General features: G+C 36.9%; 1 pseudogene; it reads right to left on the reverse strand.

Annotated features, from left to right (window-relative positions):
• Positions 1 to 355: 355 nt before the first annotated feature.
• On the reverse strand, positions 356 to 13696 carry LOC113062690 (formin-like; annotated as a pseudogene).
• Between the last annotated feature and the right edge of the window lie 205 nt (positions 13697 to 13901).

A 13901-nucleotide genomic window follows, 5' to 3' on the forward strand; every position in this document is an offset into this window, starting at 1 on the left:
AGTCAACTTTGTTACTCAATATACAAAATAAAGTTGCAGCCTTTTCCAAATCGAATATCGAGATTGCTTTTTTCAACCCCGGTGAAAATCCCAGAACAGATAGAGCAATATAAACATTTCTTAAATGTTTCTCATATTGAACAGCATTCATTCATATCTGAAACCAGGTCAAAGAGACTTCTGATGATTGATTTGTTGTTGGGTTTTACACAAGGATCCACTACACTGACAGACAGGCTATCATCCTTTAACTTGCAATCTGGTGGAAAAGTGTCACACAAGCAGGTGCACTGGCAAAAATGCAAGTGCCTGCATCTTAAATATAAATGTATCTTTTGGAGATGACAGACTGGGGTTAGCTGTTGGTCATACTTGCTTCTTTAAGACACAATCTCTCTTTCTGAAATATGCAGAAATATGCATCGTTATGAAGTCCCATTTAGCTGTGCATGCATTCTGTAGTATAAGGGATTAGTTCACCCAAAAAAAAACAGTTTATGAAAATTGACTGAACCAGGCCATCCAAGTTGTACTTGACCTTGTTTCTACAGTTTTGAAGAAGCTTATCATTACATCTTGCTCACCAATGTATCCTCTGCAGTGAATGGGTGCCAGTGGAATGAGAGTCTAAACAGCTGATAAAAACTTCACAATAACCCACAAGTGATCAACATGACTCCAGTCCATCAATTAAAGTCTTGTGAAGTGCAAGAATATTTGTAATAATCAAATGAAATATTAAGGCATTTTAACTTTTAACTTTATGGATTACGGTCTGAAGCGACTTGTTTCTTACAAACACGCAGCATTTCACTTCACAGGACATTAATTGATGGACTGGAGTCATGTGGATTATTGCAATGTTTTTATCAGCTGCCTGACGGCACCCATTCACTGCAGATTAATATTATCCACTGGTGAACAAGTTATGTAATGATAAAGTTTATTAATTTCATTTTGTGGGTGAACTATTCCTTTAATAAGAGTCAGAAAGGTTTTGAAAGCTTTTATAAACCTGATTCATTAAAGTACAGTAGTCACTAGTGTTTGAACCACTTATCAATCTGCCACCCACACTTTCCAGTCCATTCGCATGTGCCTTTCTGGTCTCAATCATCTTCTCTGCTGTCATGTTGCGCACTGACTGTTGGGCTTCTTTGATTCTGATGTCAAAAAGAGCACAGACTGTATTTTACGTAACCGTAATGTAATGTTTCAAATGTTTTAATGCTGAAATTCACTAAAAACATTCATTCACTGCTTGTCAGAGCAGTTTTAAAGCACAATTTATGATGCTATAGATTCTCACGATGCTATTAACATATCACCTCTGTTTGGAAATGACCTTGTTCTCCCTTCCATTTGATCTTGAAATCATTGCAGAATTCAAACCAAAGTGTGGAAACATGGCCAGGCACAATCTCTTGCTCTCCAGAACATGGCTTCAGTCCAAAGTACTCCACTAGATCAGAGAAGCCGAGGAAGGAAAGACATGATTTTATTTCCCAATATCACTTGATGTTCCACAGTAATTAGCTCTGTTTGTGCTGTAAAATGACAAATGTAAATCAACAATTAGCCAATAAGTACATTTGCATTTAGATGATATCATGATCAGTACCACGGTCAATTTAGAGCCAATATGTCTTCTATTACTTTAGGATCTTAATTTTTCCTGTTTAACAGCGATAATACACTGCTCTTTCATTCGTACTACAAACAGCATTATTATAGCCTTTCTACAAGAGCCTTAAAGACAATGTGGAAACTCCTTTACTAAGAAATCTCCTCTATTGCCGAAATCTCGCTGATTCCTATCTCTGCGTCTGTCTTCTGAACCTGACCAGCTATCTCACACAGGTACGGAGTCACAGACACTTATCAGGTCCCCAAAAGGGCACATGGCAGATATTCTTCATGACTGCAAGATGTGTGTGGCACCTTATCTGGTTAGTAGAGACAATCAAATAATTGTAGTAGGAAGAATGTGAGGGAAGGAAAAGCTTTGGTGCTATGTACACAAAATAACATAAACTACAAACTGAATAACTTTTAATTCTCTAGGTTTCTACAGCTAGTGTTGTTCTTGTCCAGCTGTACTGTAGTAAATGAAAGCAAGTTTATATCTCCATATATCTGCCTCTATGATCTGCAAAACAAAACAATCCTGTATACAATCGCAGCAAACTTTTGTACTCCTTTCCATCAATCATCTAGAGAGGCAGGTCGTCTCAGAGACCAACTAGACTTCATATCTGAACAAGGTAGATGAGACGGACTGAAGAACAGAAGACTTAAAAACTACAGCTCCTCTTCTAAAAGTTAATGGGGGCTGCATCTTAGCATAGCTCACCGTTGGCAATGAAAAATGCAATTTTCTCCTTGAAGGGATGTATGTGCTCATGAGATGAGTCGGTACACATAGTTAAGACATCCTTTTCACAAACTGTACGAGACAAAAACAATAACTTTGGGTTAGAGTAAAGTCCCCAACCAGGTCCAATTTGAAAAAGTAATTCATTGTAAAACAAAGTTTACACTTACTTTAACGCAATATTTTAACCAAAAATAAACAGTCAGTCTTTTCTTTTTTTTTTTAAGACCACCAAGAGTGCTTAGTTTTTTTCCAATAACCCATATCTTGAAGAATAAATTCCATTATGGAGCAAGAAGAATCTCTAAAATGCTAATTTATTTGCAGATGCATTCACACTAGGCAATGTAAAATAAAGTGTACATTTATATTACATTAATCTGCTGAAAGATTTCTGAAGGATCATGTGACACTGAAGACTGGAGTAATGATGCTGAAAATTCTGATTTGCCATCACGTGAATATATATATATATATATATATATACATACACACACATATATATATATATATATATATATATATATACAGTACATACCAAAAGTTTGGACACACCTTCTCATTCAAAGAGTTTTCTTTATTTTCATGACTATGAAAATTGTAGATTCACACTGAAGGCATCAAGGGCTATTTGACCAAGAAGGAGAGTGATGGGGTGCTGCACCAGATGACCTGCCTCCACAGTCACCGGACCTGAACCCAATCGAGATGGTTTAGGGGTGAGCTGGACCGCAGACAGAAGGCAAAAGGGCCAACAAGTGCTAAACATCTCTCGGGGAACTCCTTCAAGACTGTTGGAAGACCATTTCAGGTGACTACCTCTTGAAGCTCATCAAGAGAACGCCAAGAGTGTGCAAAGCAGTAATCAAAGCAAAAGGTGGCTACTTTGAAGAACCTAGAATATGACATATTTTCAGTTGTTTCACACTTTTTTGTTATGTATATAATTCCATATATAATTCCACATGTGTTAATTCATAGTTTTGATGCCTTCAGTGTGAATCTACAATTTTCATAGTCATGAAAATAAAGAAAACTCTTTGAATGAGAAGGTGTGTCCAAACTTTTGGTCTGTACTGTATATATATATATATATATATATATATATATATATATATGTATATATATATATATATATATATATATATATATATATATATATATATATATATATATATATATATATATATATATATATATATATATATATGTATATATATATATATATATATATATATATATATATATATATATATATATATATATATATATATATATATATATATATATATATATACAGTATATATGAAAATAGAAAACTTTATATTATATTTATATTTCAAAATTAAATTAATATATTATTATTAATAACACTTTTTACTGTATTTTTAATAAATTAAAATATATTATTGGTGAAACCGATACAAATTTGAATACAAAACTTATTTTAAATATTATGTATGTGGACATGTTTGTCACACTAGCCTAACTCTTGGAGTGCTTTTTTTCAGGGATCAACCAGCTTTAGCAACCTCAGCTTTAGATGGTTTTATCAAGCCATATAAATTCACAGCTACTGTCGTCAAAGCCATTCGCACATAACTGATTACTTGCAGATGGAATGAAATAGCTTTTGGCTGATAAAGCAAATTCTGCAAGTGCCTTAATTACGACATCACTGCAATGAATTATGCTGATTACATCTGTAAAAACAATGATTACAGTAAATAGATTTTGATTATGAGCAGTTAATGTGAAAATGTGCAAGATGAGGGAATTTCCAAGTCTAAAAACCAGTTGAGCGACAGCATTCTACCGTAGGTATGTTTGATATTGTACTCTGTATGTAACTGTGACAAGCTAAGTAGAGTAATTGTCTTATTTTCCTAGTGTTATAAACAAATGAGAATAGTTATAAACTATCCCTCTAAACCCGTTTTGTTTGCACTTGTTCCCAACCTACCATCGAACAAGAAAACACAATAGAGCTGGAGCTCCACCTTTGACAGAATTAGAAGTTATCAAATGTCTTTTTCTCTGGTTAAGATCTCAGTTTGTTCACCGTCCAATCAGAGGATCAGAGGAGCCAGTCTCCTGCCCCAGTCATAATACACCCTGATGGGAACCCAGGACTGTTGGACATGCTCCATCTGCATCTCACTCCAGATAAGGCTACACACACTACTGTTTTCATTAAGCATTTGTGTAAACTGTGAACACAGCTGGCAATGACGAAGAAGTCGTGTATCTTTCCCACAGCATTGCTACAAGAAATATCAATTAATTACAGTCTAGCTTGATTAGGTCCTTATATATAAATATAGCTTCCGCCGTGCCGCCTCATAGCTACGTTCAGGTTTTCTCAACAATGCACTGTGGCGAGCCAAACCACAATCACAAAGAGATCAAAAAGATGTCTGAAATGCAAACCAGATGAATCAGCCGTGGAGACTGAGAGCATTAGATGTGCTTCACGATGTTGTCATAATTGTCTCTGGAAAATAAAATCACAGGGACATTCCCTTTTTGTGTAGGCACACGGTGACTAATTTGATTAGTGCAGCACTTTCCTGCTCCGCAGAATAACATCGCAGACAAATGCGGTCACCTTGAGCAGCCAAAACCTCAGTAGGGCCGTAACTACTGCACCCAAGACACCAAAAATCGAACAAACATAGCACAAAAAAACAAAAAACAAAGACATGATTCTCTCGCAGTCATGAGGGGGAGTTCAAACAGCAGAAAAAATAAAAGGGAGAGCGCGATGGGCCAGATTTGGCAGTCTCTCCGTTGGCCGATAAGAAAGGCTTGTTGTTGAGAGGTAAAGAAAAGAATCTCTGACACACATCTGCAGGGCCACACTGAACTCGGACTGATACAGTGTAGCATGAGAACGGCGGTGCATCTCTGTGCAGATAAAGCCCATCCCACTGGTGATAAGCTGCTCCTCTCTCAGATTACATAAGCGCCAAAGCACTGTAGCCTCTGGCCCCTCCGACGGAGCTAGAGAATCACACAATGCCAGAAGCATCTGATGGGCAGGATTAAAGTCATATCTAAAAGGCGCCAGGGCAAAATCACCCAGACTCCACTTCGTCTCTACATTTGTCCATGCACATGATGTACATACGCAAACATGTCTGTATATTCCACCTGATCTAATGTCATTTAATAATGAGTTGTTGCTAACAGATGCTGGAAAGTCCTCAGGATTGAGCTGGAGCCATGTTGCAGGACTGTAGTCATTCATTCATCCACCCAAACCCATGTAATCTTGCTTCTTTTGAAGCTACAGTAAATCAGTAGCAGGCTAAAATCATTTCTGAAGCCCTTGAGAGTGTTTTTGGTAATTCTTACCTGTCAGATCTCTGCTCATCCTTTTGAGGTCCTTTGAGAGGTCATCAAACTTCACTTGAGAGGAAAAGAAAACATCTTGAGGTTCGGGCAAAGGAAATATGCTCTTTTCTGTTCCAGCATTCTGAAAAGAGATTCTAGAAATCTAGATTAAAACACATGTATAAAGTTTTAAGGTTTGGGGTTGGTCAGATTTTTTAAAATGTTTTTAAAAGAAGTCCCTTATGCTCAGCAAGGCTGGATTTATTTATTTTCATATATTTTAAAATGTCATTTTGTTTCTGTGATGGTAAAACTGAATTTTCAGCAGCCACAACTCCGGTATTCAGTGTCACATGCTTCTTCAGAAATCATTCTAATATGCTGATTTGATTGGGTTGAAGAAACATTTCTTATTATTATCAATGTTGAAAAGTTGTGCTGCTCAACATTATTGTGGAATGATATATTTGTTTTGAAATCTTCTGTAACATTGATCAATTTAATGTGTAATTAATTTTAAAAAGGTTTATTTTTTTCCAAAAACAAAAAACAAAAAAACATTGATCCCAAACTTTTGAACCCTACTGTACATTTATATTCATGTAGGTTTCAAAAACCTTAAATACAATTTTAACAAAAAAAAAAAAAATAATAATTGACTTATTTTATTATGCCATGAAGCAATTTTGTTGAAATCTTTTTGATATCATGACGACAGCACCCTGAGATTTTTTTAAAATCTAAACTTATTTTAATTTAGAAATTGAAAACTTAGCATTTTAGTATATTCAAGCCATTGTATGAGTGAATTGCATTTATCGTGTATTACTAAATAAATCAACAGAAAATAAATATCAAATTAATTAATAGAAAAATAAGTCATGTCACTGACCCTGAAATTAATGGGACCAGAAGTGTGCAGATCTACTCTGTGCAAAATAAAACATTGCATGTGATGTGAAGAATTACATGTTCATGCTTTACCTTATCAAGGTGATGCAGATAGTGGGACACAATGTAGTCCAACAGACTCATGTGGTTTTCCTGTAGATTTATAGATAGTTATGACAAAAACGTGCATCATCCTGTACAAACTGCTAGCAAACAGAAAAACGAATTGAGGTTCTATCAAACCTCAGTGTGTTTGTGTGCAGCTAGGGCCTTCACAGTGTCAGACATGGGCTCATAAAATGGATAAAAATGTTACCCTGCTCTTGACATCTTTAAGTTTGGGAAGAATCTCAAACCCAAAGCCGTCGGCCTGTCCTCAAGCTCTGCTGTCTCCATTCACGAAGTTTCCCAGAGCAAGCACCAGTCCCATCACCTCCCTCACACTGTCCTTCTCCAACAGATACTAAAACACATCAACATGTATTTTGTGCATTTATCTTTTGTCATAATGAAGATGTAAGACCTCACTTAAATAAATGGCAGCTGCCTGAAGGGCTGTTTTTTGACTGTTAAGAATGCCAGCATTGAGAATTTACTGTTTGATAACACCTGAGGTCTGACCCCTTTGAAAAGTGCCCTCATACCTTGGAGACCTGGAGAATAATCTCGGTCTTCTGCTGTATGGAGGCAACACCGTCAGTGAACTTTGACTGAAAAATTAAACAGTGAACTCGACTGGAGAACTCAGGGATCTGGGAGAATTCATACAGGATCCTGGAATGAAAAGCAATGGACATTTTTCAACCTGAAGGGCGTTGTGTTGAAAACACTACTCTGTCTTCGTCTGTCCTCAAATCAAGGAACCTTAGAGAAGTATACATTGCAAAAAGTGTCCTTCTAAGTGGCAACTGATGTATCACTAGTTGCTAGTTGCATTAAAAAAAAGTGAGTTATCTGTTGTGTTTCTGGAATATCTCACTGTTCAGGCTTGTCCAGTAGTTTGACCTGCTCCTCGTCTGAGCTTTCATAGAGTTTCTTAATCTTCTCTAACTCCTAAGGCTGAGCTCTCTGGAAGAAACAGAACAGACGCGTTCATATGACAACTGACCAATGATACGCACATAAACTTATGAAACCACACAGGAACTATCAATTATTTAGTTAGGTTGGGACTGGAACTACAGTGGAAAGCAGGGTGATACAGAATCTACAGACTTAGAGACTGAGAATGTGCATTCTCTGAAATGATTTGGTTGAGAAATGTGAGTGGAATGGATTTAAATACAGTAAAATGGTCAAATACAGTAAATGGCATCGCACATTATTTAAGGAATATGTTTGGTTCATTACAGGCTCAGTTTAGTTGCTTTCTTTCCTTTTCAGTGTAATATTCTGTACAGAATTGTGCTTTATATAAAATTATAATCTCCACATTTCTGCTTTTAAATCCTTCAAACACTAGCCTCATTCACTTATATTGTAAACACCTCCTCATATCCTCCGTATTTGCTATTTTTTGCTAAAACTAGAGAAAGGGGTGCAGGATATTGCAGAACTCTGTGAATGATAGATGTTCAAGTTCTGTAAAAAAACTGCTGTTTTGGAGGCTGGGTTTCAGCGTAGGCCTGTACGTGAGTAAATTTCCAGTGTGGCAGGGTACTTACATTTTCATACAGGGCTTCAATAGCATCCAAGTCAACCACAGAAGTCTCCAGAGTCAAAACAGCTGTGTAAGGAAGAAGTATTAACCTCTAGACAAGAAGACTGATTAGTTCTTGGACATGTGGATGTCATGGATGTGATATGCGAATGTAAAAGTTGCTAAATATATATTTTAGAGCTTTTTTTCCTGAAGGAATTCACTGCTCAATTGACTAAAATCATCAAAAACATCTGCCTGTCTGACTCTGTTAAGTCAAGCTGTGATTTTCTAATGTACACACCATAAATGTGGAGAACCCAAAGAATATTTCTAGTGGTAAACCACAAGACAAGTTTATTTAACATACATACAGCCAATTTAATCTTAATAAGAGCTGGAGCCAATCACATTGTTGCAAGACATGTCTCCATACACAGAATTATTTCAACATCATGTCTTAGCTTGCCTTTCGCTATCCAGGCCACACAAATATGTATCATTTTAACACGTCTGTTTGTTATTAGTGGAGAAAAAATGAGTCTGGATAGTATAAAATGACACTGTGCTGAGCTGGTGGTGGAGTGTTTCTCAGCATAGATGAGGCTGTTCAGTGTCATTTACCTTGCTGGATGTCCTTCATCTCCAGATGGAGACCTGAGATTAGGATGCCCACGGCCTGAGAGCGCTTGCCATCCAGTAATTTAATGACCTAAAAAAGTTTAAAAGACTTCCACATTCACAAGACAAACCCTAGCACAGAAGTTAGATCAGAAGTTAAGTGCATACGAACACAGGGTCCCAAAGACTCACGCTTGTATTATGCAAAAGTGGAATAAATGAATAACAAAGGATCATTTGGGAAATTCCAAACCTCCATTATAAAATCAGCCGGCCAAAGGTAACAATGGCATGATCACATTTCATAAACAGGTCCATTTATTTCAAATTATTCCCATTTCCTATATAATTATATCATTTTCAAAGGTATTTGTGGGATCCTGATATTGCACATAAGCATTTATATAAAACTCGCAGATTCTATAAAGTGACAGTTACTGATAAATTATGTCTTTGTTTATAGAAAAAATTAATTGTAATTATCAGAGGTGAATGCATCAGTTATGGTAGTGTTCCAGTAATATATAATTCGGAAGTGTTGGAAACTGCTCTATCTAGTGGACACTGCTCAGATCTGTAGTTTCTAAACATATTGAGAAATGCATTACATTTGTGCATTTTGGCAGACACTTTACCTTTTTTTCATTAGTTAAATCAAAGCCACAACCTTGCATTTGTAATATAAATATCTATGTAATAATAATTTTTCTCTTCTTCGGGCATTAGTGCTACCTCCCTGGCTTTAGTTTTCTTCTCATAGGCTTCGGATAGGGGCTTTCTTTTGGTGGGCGATGTGGCTTTAGCAAACAGTTCCGCAAACTCATTGGTGTTTATTATCCCTGGCTCTTCCAGATAACTCCATAACATATTGTTCCTTAGAAAAGACAAACAGATGACAAGAGGATTTTATGTTTTCAAATATTTGACATTTTCAGCAGTTCCTGCTCAGTTTAATGCTTATCGCGATTGAATCTTCACACTTCAAAGTCACAGAACAGGCCATGACCAAAGCATTTCCTAAAACTGACATCTGTAAAAACCAAAGTTGCATGAGTTATTTACTGTTGCTGGTTAACCATGCCTAAAAGCAGGAAAAGGAAAATCAACAGCTCAATGTGAGTTATCTGATTTGCTAAATTTTCTCTCCCATAAAAATAATTAAGGAGCCAGGACGACGGCACACAGCTAAGCTTGACTGGGTTTGCCTTTGGCTTGACAAAATGCTCACAGAGAGAGCAGAAAGCTTTCATGAGGAGTCAAATAACATTGCAACAGCACAGAGGTGGCTGGGGAGCCGAATGCCACAGAATCCACACCGCCACTAGAGGTCCTGGAAAGAGTGCCGCTCGGCCTGTGGCTGGCCCCTCATGCAGACAAATGTCTGCAGTGGTCTGTCTTAAACTTCCCATGAGGTCTGACGAGGGAGAGTTGAAAATGTCAGCGTCACTTGTGGACATTGTGTGCATGAGGAATGTTAAGAACAATGGAAATGTTTCTATGGAATACAGGTAAAGTGGGAGGATGTTTTGTTAAGGTTTTATGTTTAGTTTAGAGCAGTCATTTGCTATTTAAAAGCACATTGTGTCAAGTGTTGCTATTGTGAACTAAAACTCTTAAAATGAACTCTTAAAATTGCTAATTGAAATAAAGCTGAAATAAAATAAAATAGAAATATTAGATGAAAAACTTAAACTTTTGAAACTTAAGGAAATGGAAATCAGAAATGTCTTCTTGGCAGCTAACTGAAATAAAATAAGTTTACACTGAAGTATAAAAATTACTACCACTAAAACTGAAATAAAAGAAAATTGAAGTTATATAGAAATGTATATATTTTTAAATAATAAACGACAAAAGCAAGTATCAAGATTTCAAAAAAATAAAATGTAAATGTAAACTGAAGATATAAAAATAAAAGCTAATTCAAAAAATAAATATAAAAAAAACACTATAATACTGTATTAATAATACTAAATGAATACAGATTGTGTCAGTGGCTGAGCACTTTGTCATGTTATCTTAAAACAATGCGAGTGATGGATGATCAGAAGTGTCTAATTTTACCTGTACACAACTGACATATTTGTGTTTGGGTCAATGACATATAAGTGTGACCATGATTAAGAAAAGGAAAATTCTTAAAAAAATCTACTTTAAATATTTATCGGATATTTTCAGAGATGTATTTATTTTGACAGAGAGTTACGAGGGGCCTTCTTGAACATATTTTGTTATGCTTCTGCATGTTGAATGCACTTCGCCACTGCAGTGAAGTAATATTGTTGAAACTAACTTTTTTGAATAAGGCATAAAATGAACTAATAAAGGTTTCAAGGATTGCATCCTTTTTTTCATTATAATATCGAGAAAAACTAAACAAAAACGGACTGCTATGTTATAGATCTGCGTCAATTAAAATATGAGGTAAGGTGATAAGAGATACCTGTAATCTTGAATCTGTATTCGTGTCCATTACAGCGGTTTCATTGGACAGGCTGGCTCCAATGACGGTTTGTGAGGAGGATTGTCTGCCTCTTTACTGGGGAAGATACCAACTCCAGAAGGAGGGGGAGGGGGGACAGAGTGGAGGACGGGTGGTGGCAGACCACATCCTATCATTGGTGGAGGCGGTGGAGGAGGCACAGTTCCTGTTCTATCTGTGGCTGAGCAGGAAGTGGAGGTACATTAGGAGTACAAGGACCTGTTGGAGGAGGAGGAGGAGGGGTATTGTTGCTATTCATCTGTAACTGAAGCGATACAGGTGGAGGACCTGGAGGAGGAACTGTCTTTTGATTTCAAGTAAAGATTTTTGTTGAGTTGAGGTCAGCATTTTCAGGCAGGGGGTCAGAACTCCTGCTCTGGGATTCCTGGGCCTCCTCAGGCTTAATGACGGTCTCTCTTTCTGTCTGAATACACACCGAGCGGAAGGCCCGTGGTTTGATGTTGTCTTCAGTGGACACAGCAACATCTCGGTGATCTCTGCCTCAATATTTGTCTCTCTCTTTGTAAGCTGCCAATGGTTGATCCTAGTCTGGACAGATCCACTTTGTTCTTCTTTTGCAACCGGAAGAGTAATGCGGTGAAATACTACTACAACTAAAATAATGTTTTGTGTTTTAATATATTTTAATTGTTATTTATTTCTGAGATGGCAAAGCTGAATTTTCAGCAGCTCTGACCCCAGTCTTCAGAGTCACACGATCCTACAAAAATCATTCTAATATGCTGATTCTTATTATAAATACTGAAAACAGTTACCCTGCTTATTAGTTTCATGGAAATGGTGATAGATTTTAAAATGTACAGTGACTTACAGTTGAGGAATACAACAAGCAATACTTCATTTTACACTATTCTTTGAAGAATGGGAAGTTCAAAATAACAGCATGTATTTGAAGTATAAATCTCTTGTAACATTGTATCATTTGTGACTTTCGACCAGTTTAATGCATTCTTGCCTATAGTATATGGGACGAAGAATTGGATATCCATCAAATATTGCAGACGTAAAATTTCCAATAGATGGAAGTGGTGGGACTATTATATAGGGATGATCACTGCCTTATTTAGAAAACCATGGGAAAAACTGTCAAGAGAACTAATTTCCTCAAGTATTATTATACCAAGACATTTGACAATACCACTCTGACTGTGTGTGCTGTGGCTGTGGCTGTGGCTGTGGCTGTGGACTCCACACCCTTTAAATCTATAAGACACTGCAGTAAAGGCAATGGAACTCTCAGCAAGGGGAGATCATACAACTATAAAGTATTAAATGTACACATTTATGTAAATTTCAATGGTGCAAGATTAGTGAATGCATTGCTGAGAAAACATATAGTCTTACAAGTATCAGATACTGTGAAATTGAGTTATTTCATCTGTAAGAACACATTTTGGGTGGAGGTGTATTGGAATTTGTTTGGACAGTGTTGTATCATTAGATACTAAGGCACAGGAGCAAACATTTACTCTCCTGTAATGTTAGCTTATTTTAGACCAACTTTTTCCTCTTCATCTTTGGGTTTTGGTGGAGGCCAAACAGTCTGATGCCTCAGCCTACGACAAAAAACAGTCACTCACAGTTAATGTGCATTGTACCGTTGAAATATTTTGAGTTAAAGGACCTATTAAAATAAAATAACTAAACTAAAAATAAAATGATTACACTTTGTACGATGCACATAAAATAAAAGACTTTTCACATGTATTGATAATGAGTTCATTCTGATAAATGCAATCATCTGTTCACTTCATACTTTGGAATCAGTTGTTTCTTTGTTTTCTGGAGACTTGCTTGAGCGCTTTTCAAAGAAGGCTTTGAGGACGTCTATGTCCCTGTTGATCTTCCTCTTTACAGTGTCCAGATCCACGTGATTTGAAATGTCTTCTTTGGCAGATTTAACTGTGAAGAAAGCCTTAAATGCACCTAGGGCCGTCTCTGCATTTGTAGATTTGTTTGTTTCCTCAGACTGGGGAATGGCTGACTCCTCTACAGTTGTCTCTGACTTTTCTGCAGGGTCCTTACTGATTGGAGTCAGTGGGGGGCTTGTGATGGTCTCTTGCTTTCTCTTTCCTTCCCCCTTGCTGAGGAATTGGGTAAGCTGTTCTAGGAAGTCTCCCTTGACTTCTTTCCTGTTAGACTGATCGGTAAAAAGACCTCTTTTGGCAGGGCTTTGGGGTTGTTCTGGAGTGTCTTTTTCCTCAAGGGTTTCTTTCTTGGGGCTGAGCAGCCCGGTAAAGAGGGCTGACAGTTGGAGCGGGTTTTCTTTTACAGCTTTAGGGCTTTGAAATGTTGTGGTCTTCTCGGTGAAAGATGAAACTGTATCTAACATTGTCTCTTCTTGTATTATTTCTTCTGTGTTCTTTTTATTTATTTTTCCTTCTTAATGCACTTTTATCACCTGTTCCTCCAGCTGGATGTCTGAAGATAACAGTTCAGGTTCCAAATTAGTCTTTTTATTTAGGCCAGATGAATGATGTTCTTCAGTGTCACAGAGGTCAGAACCTTCTGGAATCTCTCTTCCAGTCTCAGAATGT

This window comes from Carassius auratus, chromosome 45 (genome assembly GCF_003368295.1).
Source record: "Carassius auratus strain Wakin chromosome 45, ASM336829v1, whole genome shotgun sequence".
NCBI lineage: Eukaryota > Metazoa > Chordata > Actinopteri > Cypriniformes > Cyprinidae > Carassius > Carassius auratus.